Below are 12,672 nucleotides of genomic sequence, written 5' to 3'. Positions count from 1 at the left end.
TCAGAAAAGGAAATCTACCAACAAGTTTATTGTTTCCATGAAAACATTTACTTGGGATGGTGGTCCTTCTTTTCAATAGTATATTTTTCTAACAAACTCCTAAGCATTCTAAACATCTAGTCTAAGAAAATGTACTTTCATGCTTGACCACATATTTTTGATCACAATGCCAAAATGTATAAAATGAAAGCAGCTGTCATTTTTGTTGACTATAATATTTTAAGGTACTTTAATATATTCGTAATAGCACTTCTATTACCACCATCAAGCAAACTTCTTCATAAAAGCTCATCCATATTTTGTTTCCAAAAACATAGAAACAACAAGTAATAAATAATAACCTGTAAAAAAATAAAATTTAAAGAATCTGCTATACCCCCAAAAGCAAAATCTTCCCTTTTTTCAGATGAGTTATCTTCTAAACTGTAGGAAAACCAGAAAGTAAAGGACTACAAAATCACTTGGCTCTTTTGTCAAACTATATTCTTTCAAACTGCAAATATTTGCACAGTCAAGAAGTTACTCAGGTTACGTTTATCTTTGGTGCCACAAATACCCGTCTTTTAAACAATATTAGTCAATAGTTACATTCATTATTGTTGAACAAAAGGATTGTTCTAAACCAAGGGGCTCTGATGAAAATTAATAATCTGTTTCAATATTTAGATAAACATATGTGTTACTGTCCTTTTTCTACCTCCAATAGCTCAAATTTACCATGTCCATACAGACACACACATTCCATCTCAGAAGCACCCGGGAAGGATATATGCCTCATGGTGTTCTATCTGGTTACCCTATCAAGAACTTGGTGACAATGAGAGTGGAGAGGTCAGACCGCAGAGAGCCACTCTAGCCCCTTTCCCTTTTCAGGTAGTTTAGCCCCCGGGAACCTTTGATCTGACTATCAGCAAACACACACTCCAATATTTTGAACTTTCAGGTATAGATTTCAGAAAAGGGGGGAAGGTAATTCCCACAAAAACAAAACGACTCTTTCCAAAACAGTCCATACATCCCCCAATCATCCTGTTCGCTACACAGGGAAAGGCAAGCCCTCTTCCCTCACCACTGACTCTTCCTTTGGAGAAAGAGACAAGTTGCAAAGCATCAAGGTGGGAATGCAGCACACAAAGAATTCTGCTTTGAGAATCACGGACTCTCATGTAAAAAAAAATAGCAAAATTCAGACCTGAGATGGAAGTCTGGGCTTTGTTCAAATGGTCTTTACAGTTAAAGAACAAAACAAAAAAAAAACCTACAAAACCTGTGACTTTAGTGATTCGACAGGAATAAAAAGCATATGAGCTACTGAGGCCTTCTTCTCAAGTGGTGAAAAGAAATAACTGATTTTGCCTAGAGAATTCTGGAAATCTAGTTGATCTAAATATTAAATAAGAAAAATAGTAACAAAAAGTTACAGAAGCATGTTACCAGCTCAAAATAAAAAAAAAAAAATACAGAAGCAAAAGATAATTTCTTAAAATGTCTAAGGATAATCAGGAAGCAAAGTAGAGATACCATTCCAAGAAAAGCCAGACCAAAACGGGTATGCCAATTCAGTGAAACCAGCCACCTACAGTCAAGGCACACTTAGCACCCAATAAACCTGCAGTCTCTGGGTGTTTGTTTTACATTAATAGGAACAGGGCCTATACAGAGGCTTCTCCCTTCCTTCTAATCAACTCTTTGCCTTCCTTTCTCATCCTGAGAATTAACTAGGTTATTAAAAAGCTTCCTGATTATAGGAAGCAAGATACCCTATACTGAGCCCCTGATGGTTTGCCAGGGAAGACCCTGGTTTGTGTTTGCTATTCCTAATGCTTCCTTTCATTAACAGTGTCCTGCTTTGGACAGCATATGATCTGGTTACTCTATTCATAACATCTATATATATATGTCTGATCAGTGAATGAATAAATGAGCAACTATCTTCAATTCCAACTATATATTCCTATGTGTATCTGTAAATGAATTCTCTGAGTAGGCATATCCTACTTTACTAACTTGTAATAAACACACTAACATAAAAAGAGGAAGAACAAAAAATAACCACAAACTAAAACCATTGCATTATAATAAAGTAAAAACTCCCAAACACCATAATATGTAATTCTGTTGAAGGACCCAAAAAAGAATGGTTAACTGTTTCAATTTTCCCCCCCTTGGCCACACACAGCTGAGGAGTCTGGCCAAGTAAAGTTCATAACAGAAAATGGATGAGAAATTGAGAAAAATCAAGACTATGAGCCAGAAACTGTACTCTCTGTAGATATACACAGAAATACCAGGGCCCAATGGTGGTAAATTATAGAATTTATGGTATAAATGAATGTCTTAAATATCATTTCTTCTTCTAGTAAACAAAGGTAATGAGATAAATGAGAAAAGCAAAATTGCAATGAAACAACTATAATGCAAATTCATACTCAGTGTGGATGAGCCAAAGTATTTTCTAATTTTGTACAAAGTAGAATGCATTTTAAAAATTGGTGCCCTAGATATCTTATTTTTAATATTTAAATGAATTTCCATTACTAGATGCTTAAATATGAAAGAAATCAAAGCAAATTTTCCATTATAAAATGTTGACAATACTATTTTTACTCAATCCCCAGAGTAAACAGGTTATGAAATCTCTTATCATCACTAATAGACACCATTATCTAACCATTTCCATGCAGCTCAACAAGGTAAATGTTTCTAAGCAATTCTCTGAGAAGTTAAACATTAAATAAAAAATTAAAACGCCACCAAGAAACTTGTGATGACCTGAAGGCATTTTAAGAGCAGCAAAGGTTAGAAGGGCAGCTCTCAAATAACACCCATTGTTCTGTCTCAACTTGAGGACAAAAGGAGAAAAGAAAGCGATTACCTGGCCTTACCTCCACATCGCAATTCAAATGCTACTTAAGAAAACAAAAACCCTCTTTTTTTTTTTTTGCAACCAAACACCTACAGCTTAGCCAAACTCTCAGTTTTTCAAAAAACAAAATTAGCTTTTTCAGCTCTCTTCCAAAATTCAGGACAGCAAAATGCAGCAGCACATTTGTAGTTTAAAATGAACTACATATGCATTTTAATGAAAAACCCCAAATTAGGAAATATATTAAATTAATATTCCAGCTTGAAATTCCACAGAAAGTTATTTATGAATATTAGCATACCCTCAAAATGTTGTAATCTAATTTCCACTTTGTAAAAAGAATACGTCCTGACCTAAAATCCAAAGGAAGAGCAAAAAGGCGAAGATAACAGACGTTTTTAAAAAACACAATTAGGGACTTACCATGACAGAAGTCAAGACATAAAGAAAATTACTCTGCACTGTAGTGGTACAAGAATAGGCTGACAGACTAATGAAAAGAAAAGATGTATATATGAATCCTATATATAATGGAGGTGACATTATAAAAGTGTAAGGACAGAATGGGCTATTTAATAAATGGTGTTTGGACAATTAAATAATGAGGGAGGAAAAACAGATTTCTATCTCATATCAAACAAAAAAATACATTTTAGGTATGGTAAAGACAAAGAAAAACCTAATGAAATTTAGAAGAAAATAAGGGTAAACATACCTATGACTTCAGACTAAGGAGGACTTTTAATCATCGAAAGCATACACTAATGGAAATATGAATATATTTCACGTATTAAAAACAAAATTCTCAATATGCGGGATCTAAAATAAAACCAAACTCATAGATACAGAGAACATAATGGGAGTTGACAGAGGTAGATGATACATATGTGTGAAACAGGTGAATATGGTCAAGAGGTACAAATTTGTTTTTAGAAAAATAAGTCCTGGGCCTCCCTGGTGGTGCAAGGGGTTATTAAGACGCAACCTATGAAGCTGTCACCAGCCTCTGCAGCATGAGTTTGATCCCCTGACAGGCAGGGAGCAACCCACATGGCGCAGCAGACCTCTCCTGACTCTCCTGCTGCTCCCCTCAGCAATGTACTTTGGTCAATCTGCCTGTTCTGTTCCCTGCTCTGTCTCTGATGAATCCTCTCACACACACACCTCCCCCACCCCACCCCCCACACACACACCCCTCTGGCCTGTACCCCTGCTCTTGTATGCATAATTAAATAGGCAAGGACAGAGGGAGGGAGAGAGAGGGAGAGAGAGGGAGGGAGAGGGAGGGAGGGAGGGAGGGAAAAATCAGTCTTTGGGGCCTCCCTGGTAGCACAAGAGGTTAAGTCTCCAAGTCTCAGCACTATGAAGCTACCCGCAGCCACAGCAGCAGGAGTTAGATCCCCAGCCAGGGAGCTACCCACATGGCTCAGCAGACCTCTCCTGTCTTTCCTGCTGCTCCCCTCAGCAGTGTATTTCCCTCAATCTGCCTGTTTTGCTTCCCACTCTGTCTCTGGTGGATCCTCACCACCCCCTTCCCTGTACACCCCAGCTCTTAATATGAATAAATAAATAAAATAAATCTCTAAAAAAAAGAAAAAGAAAAAGTACTTGGCATATAATTAACAGCATGATGACTATAGTAAATGATAAAGTATTACATATTTGAACATTGCTATGATAGATCTAAAAGTTCTCATCACAAGAAAAAAATTATCAAATATGTGGGGTAACAGATGCTAACTAAATTTATTGTGGTGATAATTTTACATTATATACATAATGAAAATCACCATATTGTACACCAAAAATGAATACAATGTTATATGTCAATATATCTCAATAAAGTAAAATAAAACATGCATTTTTAAAGACAGTAATGCCTGATTAACTTAAATCAGGAAAATAGTTTTAAAGCAAACATAACCAATATGGAATTAGAACCCAGAATAGAAAGATGAATGATAAATCAGTAAGATAACCAACCACCCAAACTGAAAAAACGAGCAAAGGATAGGAAGGAGCAATTTACAGGAGAGGAAATCCAGACAGCTAACAAACAGTGCAAAGAAGTTCATCTCACTAGCAGTTAGGGAAACAGAACTTAAAGCAACGATGCGTCACCATCTTATACCCATCTGAAGAAAGAAAATATTTGAAAATCTGACCTTATCAAAAGTTGATGACAAATACAATTGTAATAGGAACCCCTGCCTACTGCTAGTAGCAGTGTAAATTGATGCAACCATTTGAAAGTAATTTAGTGAAAATAGGTGTAGTCTATGGCCCCACAATTCTATTCTTTTGTAGTACTTTAGAGAGACAACCTACAAACAAGGAGGCATGTATGAGAATTTCACAATAGTATCATTTGAAATAACAAATACAACAAAATACATAAATCAATGCTGGCGTGTCCATTAGTGAACTACTATGGCATTGATAACAGGATAGACAAAAGTCCCATATATTGGTGTGGTGTGGGTACCGCTAAAAAATTTTGTTAAAAAGAATATATGTAGGGGCCTCCCCGGTGGCGCAGCGGTTGAGTGCTGGGTTGCGAAGCTGCCCGCAGCCTCTGCTGCTCCCCGGCCACTGGAGGAGAATCCCACAAGGCACACAGACCTCTCCTGCCACCCGCTGCTCCCCCTCAGCAGTGGACTTCGGCCCTTCTGCCTGCTCTGCTCCCCGCTCTGGCTCTGGTGAATTCTCTCACCCTCCCGCGCTTCTGACTGTACCCAGTGCTTGTATAAATAAATAAAAAATAATAAAAAAAAATAAATGAAAAAGAATATATGTATAGTGTGGGATGTTACTGATAGTTTCTTTTAAATGAGCAAAACAATACCATGAATACATACAAATGTATTAGGTCTATAACCTAGCATGGAAATAAGCTTGGTTAGAAAGAGGAAAAGAGATGGAAAGATGGGGCCTCTGTGGTGGTGCAAGGGGTTAAGACGCAACCTATGAAGCTATCCGTAGCTACTGCAGCATGAGTTCTATCCCCAGCCAGGGAGCAACCCACATGGTGCAGTGGACCTCTCCTGTCTCGCCCGCTGCTCCCCTCAGCAGTGTATTTCAGTCAATCTGCCTGTTCTGCTCCCCACTCTGTCTCTGGTGAATCCTCTCACACCCGACACCTCTGGTATGCATCAATAAATAAATCTTTAAAAAAAAAAAAAAGACATGGAGAGAGTACACAGGAGACTTTAACATTAAAAATGTATGTATTTTAAAAAGCTTAAGCAAAGATGGTTTTAATGTGTCCTGGATTTAGATACAAAGATAAATACACTGAAGATAAATATTGGTTTGTATTATTCTCTATAATTCTTGGTACGTTGAAATATATACATAAAAGGTCCAAATTTTAAGCTATTTCAAAAATGGCAAAAGTGAGAGTATTCTAAAAAATACTCTGAAACTCCCGGATTTAAGTTGAATATTTTTTTCAAATATTATTTCATCTTAATTTCCTATATTTAACAAATAGGGAAATTATTTGTTAGTACAAAAGTAACATAAGTTTGTTGGGTCCAAGTTTATTTCTACTGCATCAAGGCCCTGAGCCACATCACTTGAGGTAAGAGATGGAAAGTCCTATTCTAGAACATTTGAACCCATCACATAATGGCACTCAAGTCCAAGAGGACTCAACACAAGGTAAGTGACAGAAATGCTGACACATGTAAGAGACATTCACAGAAGGATTGCCACTGGCCTAACAGAAGATTGCCTAGTACGCAAGTCGACAATGAACCCTCAGCAGCAGCTAGTATTTTGATGAGCAGAGCAGGCAAGAAAGACCTGAAGGAAAATGTTCCAAATGGCGAAAGTATGAAAGGGCATGTCTCTCTGGTTTCCCAGGTACAGCGCTCTATCTACCCTTCTCTCTAGCTCTGATACTTTCTGGGAAGCTGGTGCCTCACTCCAGTTTAGTGCAAATAAAAGCACTATGTGTCATTTTTATACACAAATTTTGTTCTAATGAATCACAATTTGGTTTCTAAATTTGGCTGAAAAAACCCTAATGCAAAGCTATAGCTAGAGAGATTTGTCATCATCCCTTGTTGTAGATGTTGCCTGACTAGCAGAAGCAGAACTGTAAATGTTAAAGTTTCCTTTTGATTAGAGTTGACCAATAGTCCTTGGGCTGATAAAGACTGAGAAGGAAGAACTGAGAAAAGTTAAGAATTAATGCCATCTTATTTTAAATTAGATGGACTGACTGATTTCTCTAAATGTGGAAGAGACTGCGACCAGCAATCCTGGGAGAAGTAAAAATCCAAGTAAAGCAAAATTTTCAAAGATACAGAAGGAAACTGCTCAATACATCCATTTTACTCTGGGGTTCATTTACAGTCTAAAATTATCAACCAAAATGTTACATCTTTTAGATGAATTCATGTCAGTGACAAAATATTTATTTATAGTATTCTAGTATTCTAAAGTATTCTAAAAAGCTTTTTTCAAGTGTGTCTCTTAAGTACTATTTTAATTTAAAAAATAAAAAAAGGGTTAATGTTTGGCAACAAATATGAGCCCAGTTTGATATTCAAAGTATAATTCAGATACTTTAAATGCAATTCAGATTCAAATATTTACATTTTATAATTATATATTTTTATAAAATAGAAATCAACCAACGCACAGTTTTCCAAGACTATTTCTAAACCCTAACAGCCAGTGTATTTTAATTCTGTTTGAGCATACAGTACCATTTTACTAAGTGAATTAGTTATAAAACATTGACTTTTAGTTGTCAGATGTGAATAAATACTATATGCACTGATCTTTTTTTAAAGCAGTGATCCTCAGCATTACTAAAGTTTAAAGTGTTCCAGTCAAAAGAAACAAAATATTTTTTTTCTTCCCTGGTAATATTTAACACACATGCTTTATTGTTCATACATAATCCACAGATTGTATTAGAATTCATAGAACCAACCATATTTAAAATTACATTAGGGAAAACCCCACATACTTTTTACTCAGGCAACTGCTGAAAGACACTTGTTGTACAAAGCCTTCCATTGCTTACAACAAACAACTTTGTTTACAGAACTGTTAAAAAGTTACACGCAAATGTGCCTAAAATCTTGGGGGGAAAATCCTTTGAATTAAGGTACACTTTTGAAGAGCAAGAAGGCAACACATTTAACTCCCAAACGATGGAATACTCCTGAAATAGACGGTATGGGTCCCTTTTTTCCATGCATACTCTTTCAGTTCTCTTCCATATGCCCACTAAAAATGCTGGAGAGCTTTCCTTTTAGTTATTTTCCAGTAATTTCTAGTAGTTTGTAATGCCTCCAACTATTTTACAATATTTAACAGGCAAAGACATACTTCAAAATCTTTTATAAATGTGGAGAGAACAAGCTTTTCAAGGACACCTTCTCCAGTCTACTTCCATTAAAAAAGGTTTATTAAGTGGATTGATAGCCGTACTTAGGGAACTTCATAACTTTAGTCCTAAATGTAGTATCATCACTTCTAACCAGTTATGGAGAATAAACTGAATTGTTTCAAATACAGTAAGATTCTTAATCAAGTGCCATTGAGAAATGTCATTAGTTTTATAGAACAAATAAGTCATTTTGTTTACAAAGGATTAAAAGTTTGCTATTTAGCAAATATTCTAGCATGGAAAAGGGAACAGAGAAAAGATTTAAAAAATTATAATCCTGGCCCACACTTTCAGGCTTTCCATGATATATGACAAAGTTCAAAAATAAGTTAGACATCTAGGAGAATGAAGTTACTTAGGGCAAAATGAAAACTATTACTATTAAAATATTTTTCAGGGAAAGTAACATGAGCTACCCTAGTACTGCGCTTACTTGCGAGGCATTTTTATTTGTAAGCACTGGGTTCCTTGACTTCTAATTTTCACCCCACCCCTTATAGTATGTGCTCAATATAATTTGTCATTTAAATTAGATTGTCCATTAAGATTTTTTACTGCTCAGAACTCCAAAGCAGGCTATAAATTTATAGTGTAAGTGAATAGTGCAGGGCTGGTAAGTGAAAGAATCAGTTATAAAAACAGCAGAGAAATAAACAGTAGTGTTTTTAAGGGCAGCATTTGTTTTCTTATTTGCTTCGATGTAGCAAACTAAAATGCTGATGATGTGACTCCAACCCAGGAGATAGTCTGTTTGTCATAAACATTTAATCCGTGTAAGAAACACAGGATTCTAGCCCCACTATGACAAAAGGAGATACAAGATCAGCCCTGTCTCCCTTTAGGAGATGGTATCCCTATAAAATGAGAGGTACTTAATGAGCCCCAAGCCTGAAATGGATACAGGGCTCTGAAGAAGATAGACTTCACTTTGCAATTCCCTTAGTCTTTATATTTAAAAAACTTTTGTTTAAAATAGCCATAAAGATCTACTAAAGTTGTTCTCGCACACAGGCTGAAGTTAGTCCCAAACCAAATAGATTTCACAACACGGTGTACATTAAAATACAGTCCAAACCATAGTTTTTGGTCAGGGGAGGGGCTGAATGCTATAGAAAACATCTTAACTCTCCAATACTTAGGAAACAGATAATTTTCAGTAACACATTTTAAACTGACTGCTATAAAGTTTAAAAGACATGATACCATAAGAACTAAGAACTGGATAAATTTGGACATCACATTTAATAATTTGTCTTAATTTTATATTCAGTTTTGAAATGTTAAATATTTCATTAATTTTTCACTTTACCAGGCAGAAGCACTGATTATCACATGTATCTCCCAATGGTAATAGAGAATTTGATCTTTATGCTTATATTTTGGGGGTACTAGAAGCTTGGCAACATTCAGAGTAAGTTATAACTATTTTAAAAGCATATTTAGATTAATAGCCACTTAAGCATATTCCTTATTAAAACTCAAGTTAGGAGAAAGTGTTGTGAGATCTATTCAGGATATCATGTTCTATTTCAAGGATTTCACTTGTTTTACTGACTTTTAGAAATCAGGATCAGGAAATATTTTAAAGTTGCATTTTCTAAGATGTCATTGATCACAAAGAAATAAAGTCTGAATAAGGATGTATTGGCATGAGAGAGAAAAGGGGCCATATCCTACTGTAGCCTTTCTCAACACAGAGCAAGAAAATGGTGTCTCTGCAAGACTCTGGAACAAATATGTTTCCCTGTGTTTTTGTACCACGATGTTTAAAAACATCATATTTTAATTTCAGGCCTTATAAACTAAAGAGGTCTCCTAAAATTAGCTATACTTAATATCTTGGATCAGAGTTCCTGGCTGACTACAGCTGTTAGAAACTTCATTGTGCTTCCTAATTAAGGAACCAAATCTAGTTGGCTGGTGAAAAAAAAAAAAATAGTTTAATTCCAAGGGAGATGTAATACTGAGAAAACAACTAAATAATAGAATGTTTCTTCACAAGTCTTTCAGCGGGATCAGAACTTCTGGGATCATCCGTATCGTGCATTTACTGTGCACTTTACGATTTTTCCCACTTGTGTTTTTCCTATTAACTGCATTCCAGCTAAAGGTTTTCCCCAACCAACTCTTCTGAAATGCTCTTCCTCTGCCCTGCAGTGGTAGTTTGGATATTGATTACTATGTAAAAACACCTCCGAGTCAGACCTTTTCTTTTTCTCCTTCTTCCATTTAAAAATATTGTGTTCGTTTATACATGTATCAAAAATGTTATAACTAAGAGAAAAAAAAAATTCCCAGATGGTTCCGCTAAAAAAGAAAAAGGGGAAAAAGAAACAACCCCCCTCCGGGAGCGTCCCCGGAGGGTCGAAAGGGGGTAGGAGACTTGACCAACCAAGTTATCCCAGGGAAGAGCGCTTCGGTGGTTCGTGTCCTGACCCGGAGGAGAACGTGGCCACACTGGCTGGGTGCCCCTAGCTGGCACCTGCTTAGCCCCTCTTGCGCACAAGTGTAACCTACACACTTGGCTGAAACCAGGACCTAAAAGAAGGTGGAGCGAGAAGGTGGGGGAAGGTGGATGAGACGGGGCTACAAGCTCTGATTGTTACTTCGTGGCGTTGGAACACGGCTCACCTCCCCGGCTTTCAGGCCCGGGAGGGGGTTCTGCGCGACCGTGGGTTGGAGTTAGCGGAGGGCTGGGAGAGAGGAAAAGCGCGCTCCAAATAGGGAGCCCTTCGATCATGCTCAGCGAAATAAGTCAGAAAGAAAAAGAAAAATACCGGATGGTCTCACTCATAGCAGGAATTTAGAAAACCTAAATAAGGGACCAGGAAAAAGACTAATTAATACAAAGTAATAATCAAAATCAACAAGCAACTATAAACCAGAGACACACTTGGGGGGGGGGAAGGGAAGGGGAGAGGAAGGACTAGGGTCAGAATAAGAGGGGGTGCAAATGTATGAGGAATATAACCAAAATGAAAATGCCTACATTGTGCAAAAATGAAAAATGATGTAAGAATTATATAAAATAAAATATTAATTTTAAAAAAGGGGGCCCTTCCCTCTCCCGGAGGAGACAGCTCAAGCGGTCAGGGCACCCCGAGGTTTTAGGAGGCTCGCGCGACAAGCGGTCCCGGGGTCCCGACGCCAGGGGGTCACCCCTACGCAGCCTGAGACTGGCGCACCGGCGAGACTTAGGAATTTATAACGCAGCCATCCATGCCGCGAAATCTGCTCCTAGGAAAAAGCTACGCTGAGGAAATGACAGACGGCAAGCTTGTGACGGCAAAGACATCTTGGCCAGGATTTCTTTGCACGCTTGGTCCGCACCACCCCCTTCTCCAGGAGCCCCGCAGACGTCGAGACACAATGACGAACTCTAAAACCTATTTCGAAAGTCCTCACGACCAGATGTCAGGACCCCTAGTTCTTTCCTCACATCAAGTCCAAATGAAGACAACAGCTCGGCCATTCTCATTGCCTCCCCCCTGCACACCCCCCCCCATCTCGCCCGCCCTTTTTTTGGCTGAGCAACTTTAAAGAAAAGCGTCCGAGCGCGGAGAAGGTGCCCAATAAAGAAGTTATCTCTGCTCCATCACACGTCCCCGCTCAGTCACACGTTCCCGTTCTTTTTCCAGCGGAAGCGTCGCAGTAGGATTTTTTTTTTTCTCTCTTTTAATTACGCAATTTAGGCTAGTGTGGTCCAACCGAGAACAGCTTATTGCATAAACGCTGAGCTCAGGAGAAGTCACCGTGGAATGTGCTTCTTCAACAAGACCCTGGGGGAGAGCCTGTCCTGAGCCGGGCCCCCCTTTCGCGGCTTCTTACCTTGCCCCACGGGCCTCCCACGGCGATCGACTCCTGCCGGCGACCGCCACAGGCCAGCTGTGAGACCCACTCCTCGCCCCCCTCACCACCGTCCCAGCGCTTTTGAAAACTTTGGGCGCAGTTTTTAAGTGACTGATGACTAATGAAGTATCCTGCTCTAGGTCAAGCAACGTAGCCCTCCTGGTGCCCCTCCTTCGCTTTTCATAAATTCGGAAAAGATAGAGTCAACATTCAAAAAATACGGTGTATCCGATTCTGTATTTCATTTATCCTTACCAGTGGGTGACTCGGAATGCTAGCCTTCAAGCTGGAATGATCTGTCCTACTGTCCCTCTTTCTACCCCGCTTTAAAATACCGCCTAGTTAATGCCTCGAGAGAACCATCAACTTGCCTTTGTTTACAGATTAGGCAGTAGCAGAACCCCAAACCACTGCTCGCTTTATCCCTAATTCTAGGCTGGATTCTCTTCACTAAATTTCTAGCCTGAATATTTGCCACTGCACTTTTGAAAAATCTATATCCTAACAGAGCAACATAACGTTTTAGAGACCCTGTAACGCCACCCCC

General features: G+C 38.3%; 1 protein-coding gene across 3 annotated transcripts in view; it reads right to left on the bottom strand.

Annotated features, from left to right (window-relative positions):
- The window catches only part of PRDM1 (PR/SET domain 1), a 107,664-nt gene that overhangs the window by 94,774 nt on the left and 218 nt on the right, over positions 1 to 12,672 (bottom strand). Inside the window, exon 1 of one of the 3 annotated variants that reach the window (XM_054699066.1) lies at positions 12,381 to 12,454. The exons of 1 other annotated variant lie outside the window; for it this stretch is intronic. The gene's annotated coding sequence lies outside the window, so the exon portion shown is untranslated. Of the gene's footprint in view, positions 1 to 12,104; positions 12,147 to 12,380; positions 12,455 to 12,672 lie in introns of those variants that run through there. One more of the 3 variants, XM_054699067.1, reaches the window with a different exon arrangement.

Source organism: Talpa occidentalis, unplaced genomic scaffold, assembly GCF_014898055.3.
Source record: "Talpa occidentalis isolate TD23 unplaced genomic scaffold, MPIMG_talOcc4v2.1 talOcc4.2, whole genome shotgun sequence".
In the NCBI taxonomy this organism is placed as follows: Eukaryota; Metazoa; Chordata; class Mammalia; order Eulipotyphla; family Talpidae; genus Talpa; species Talpa occidentalis.
This window is presented reverse-complemented; position numbering and strand designations above follow the sequence as displayed.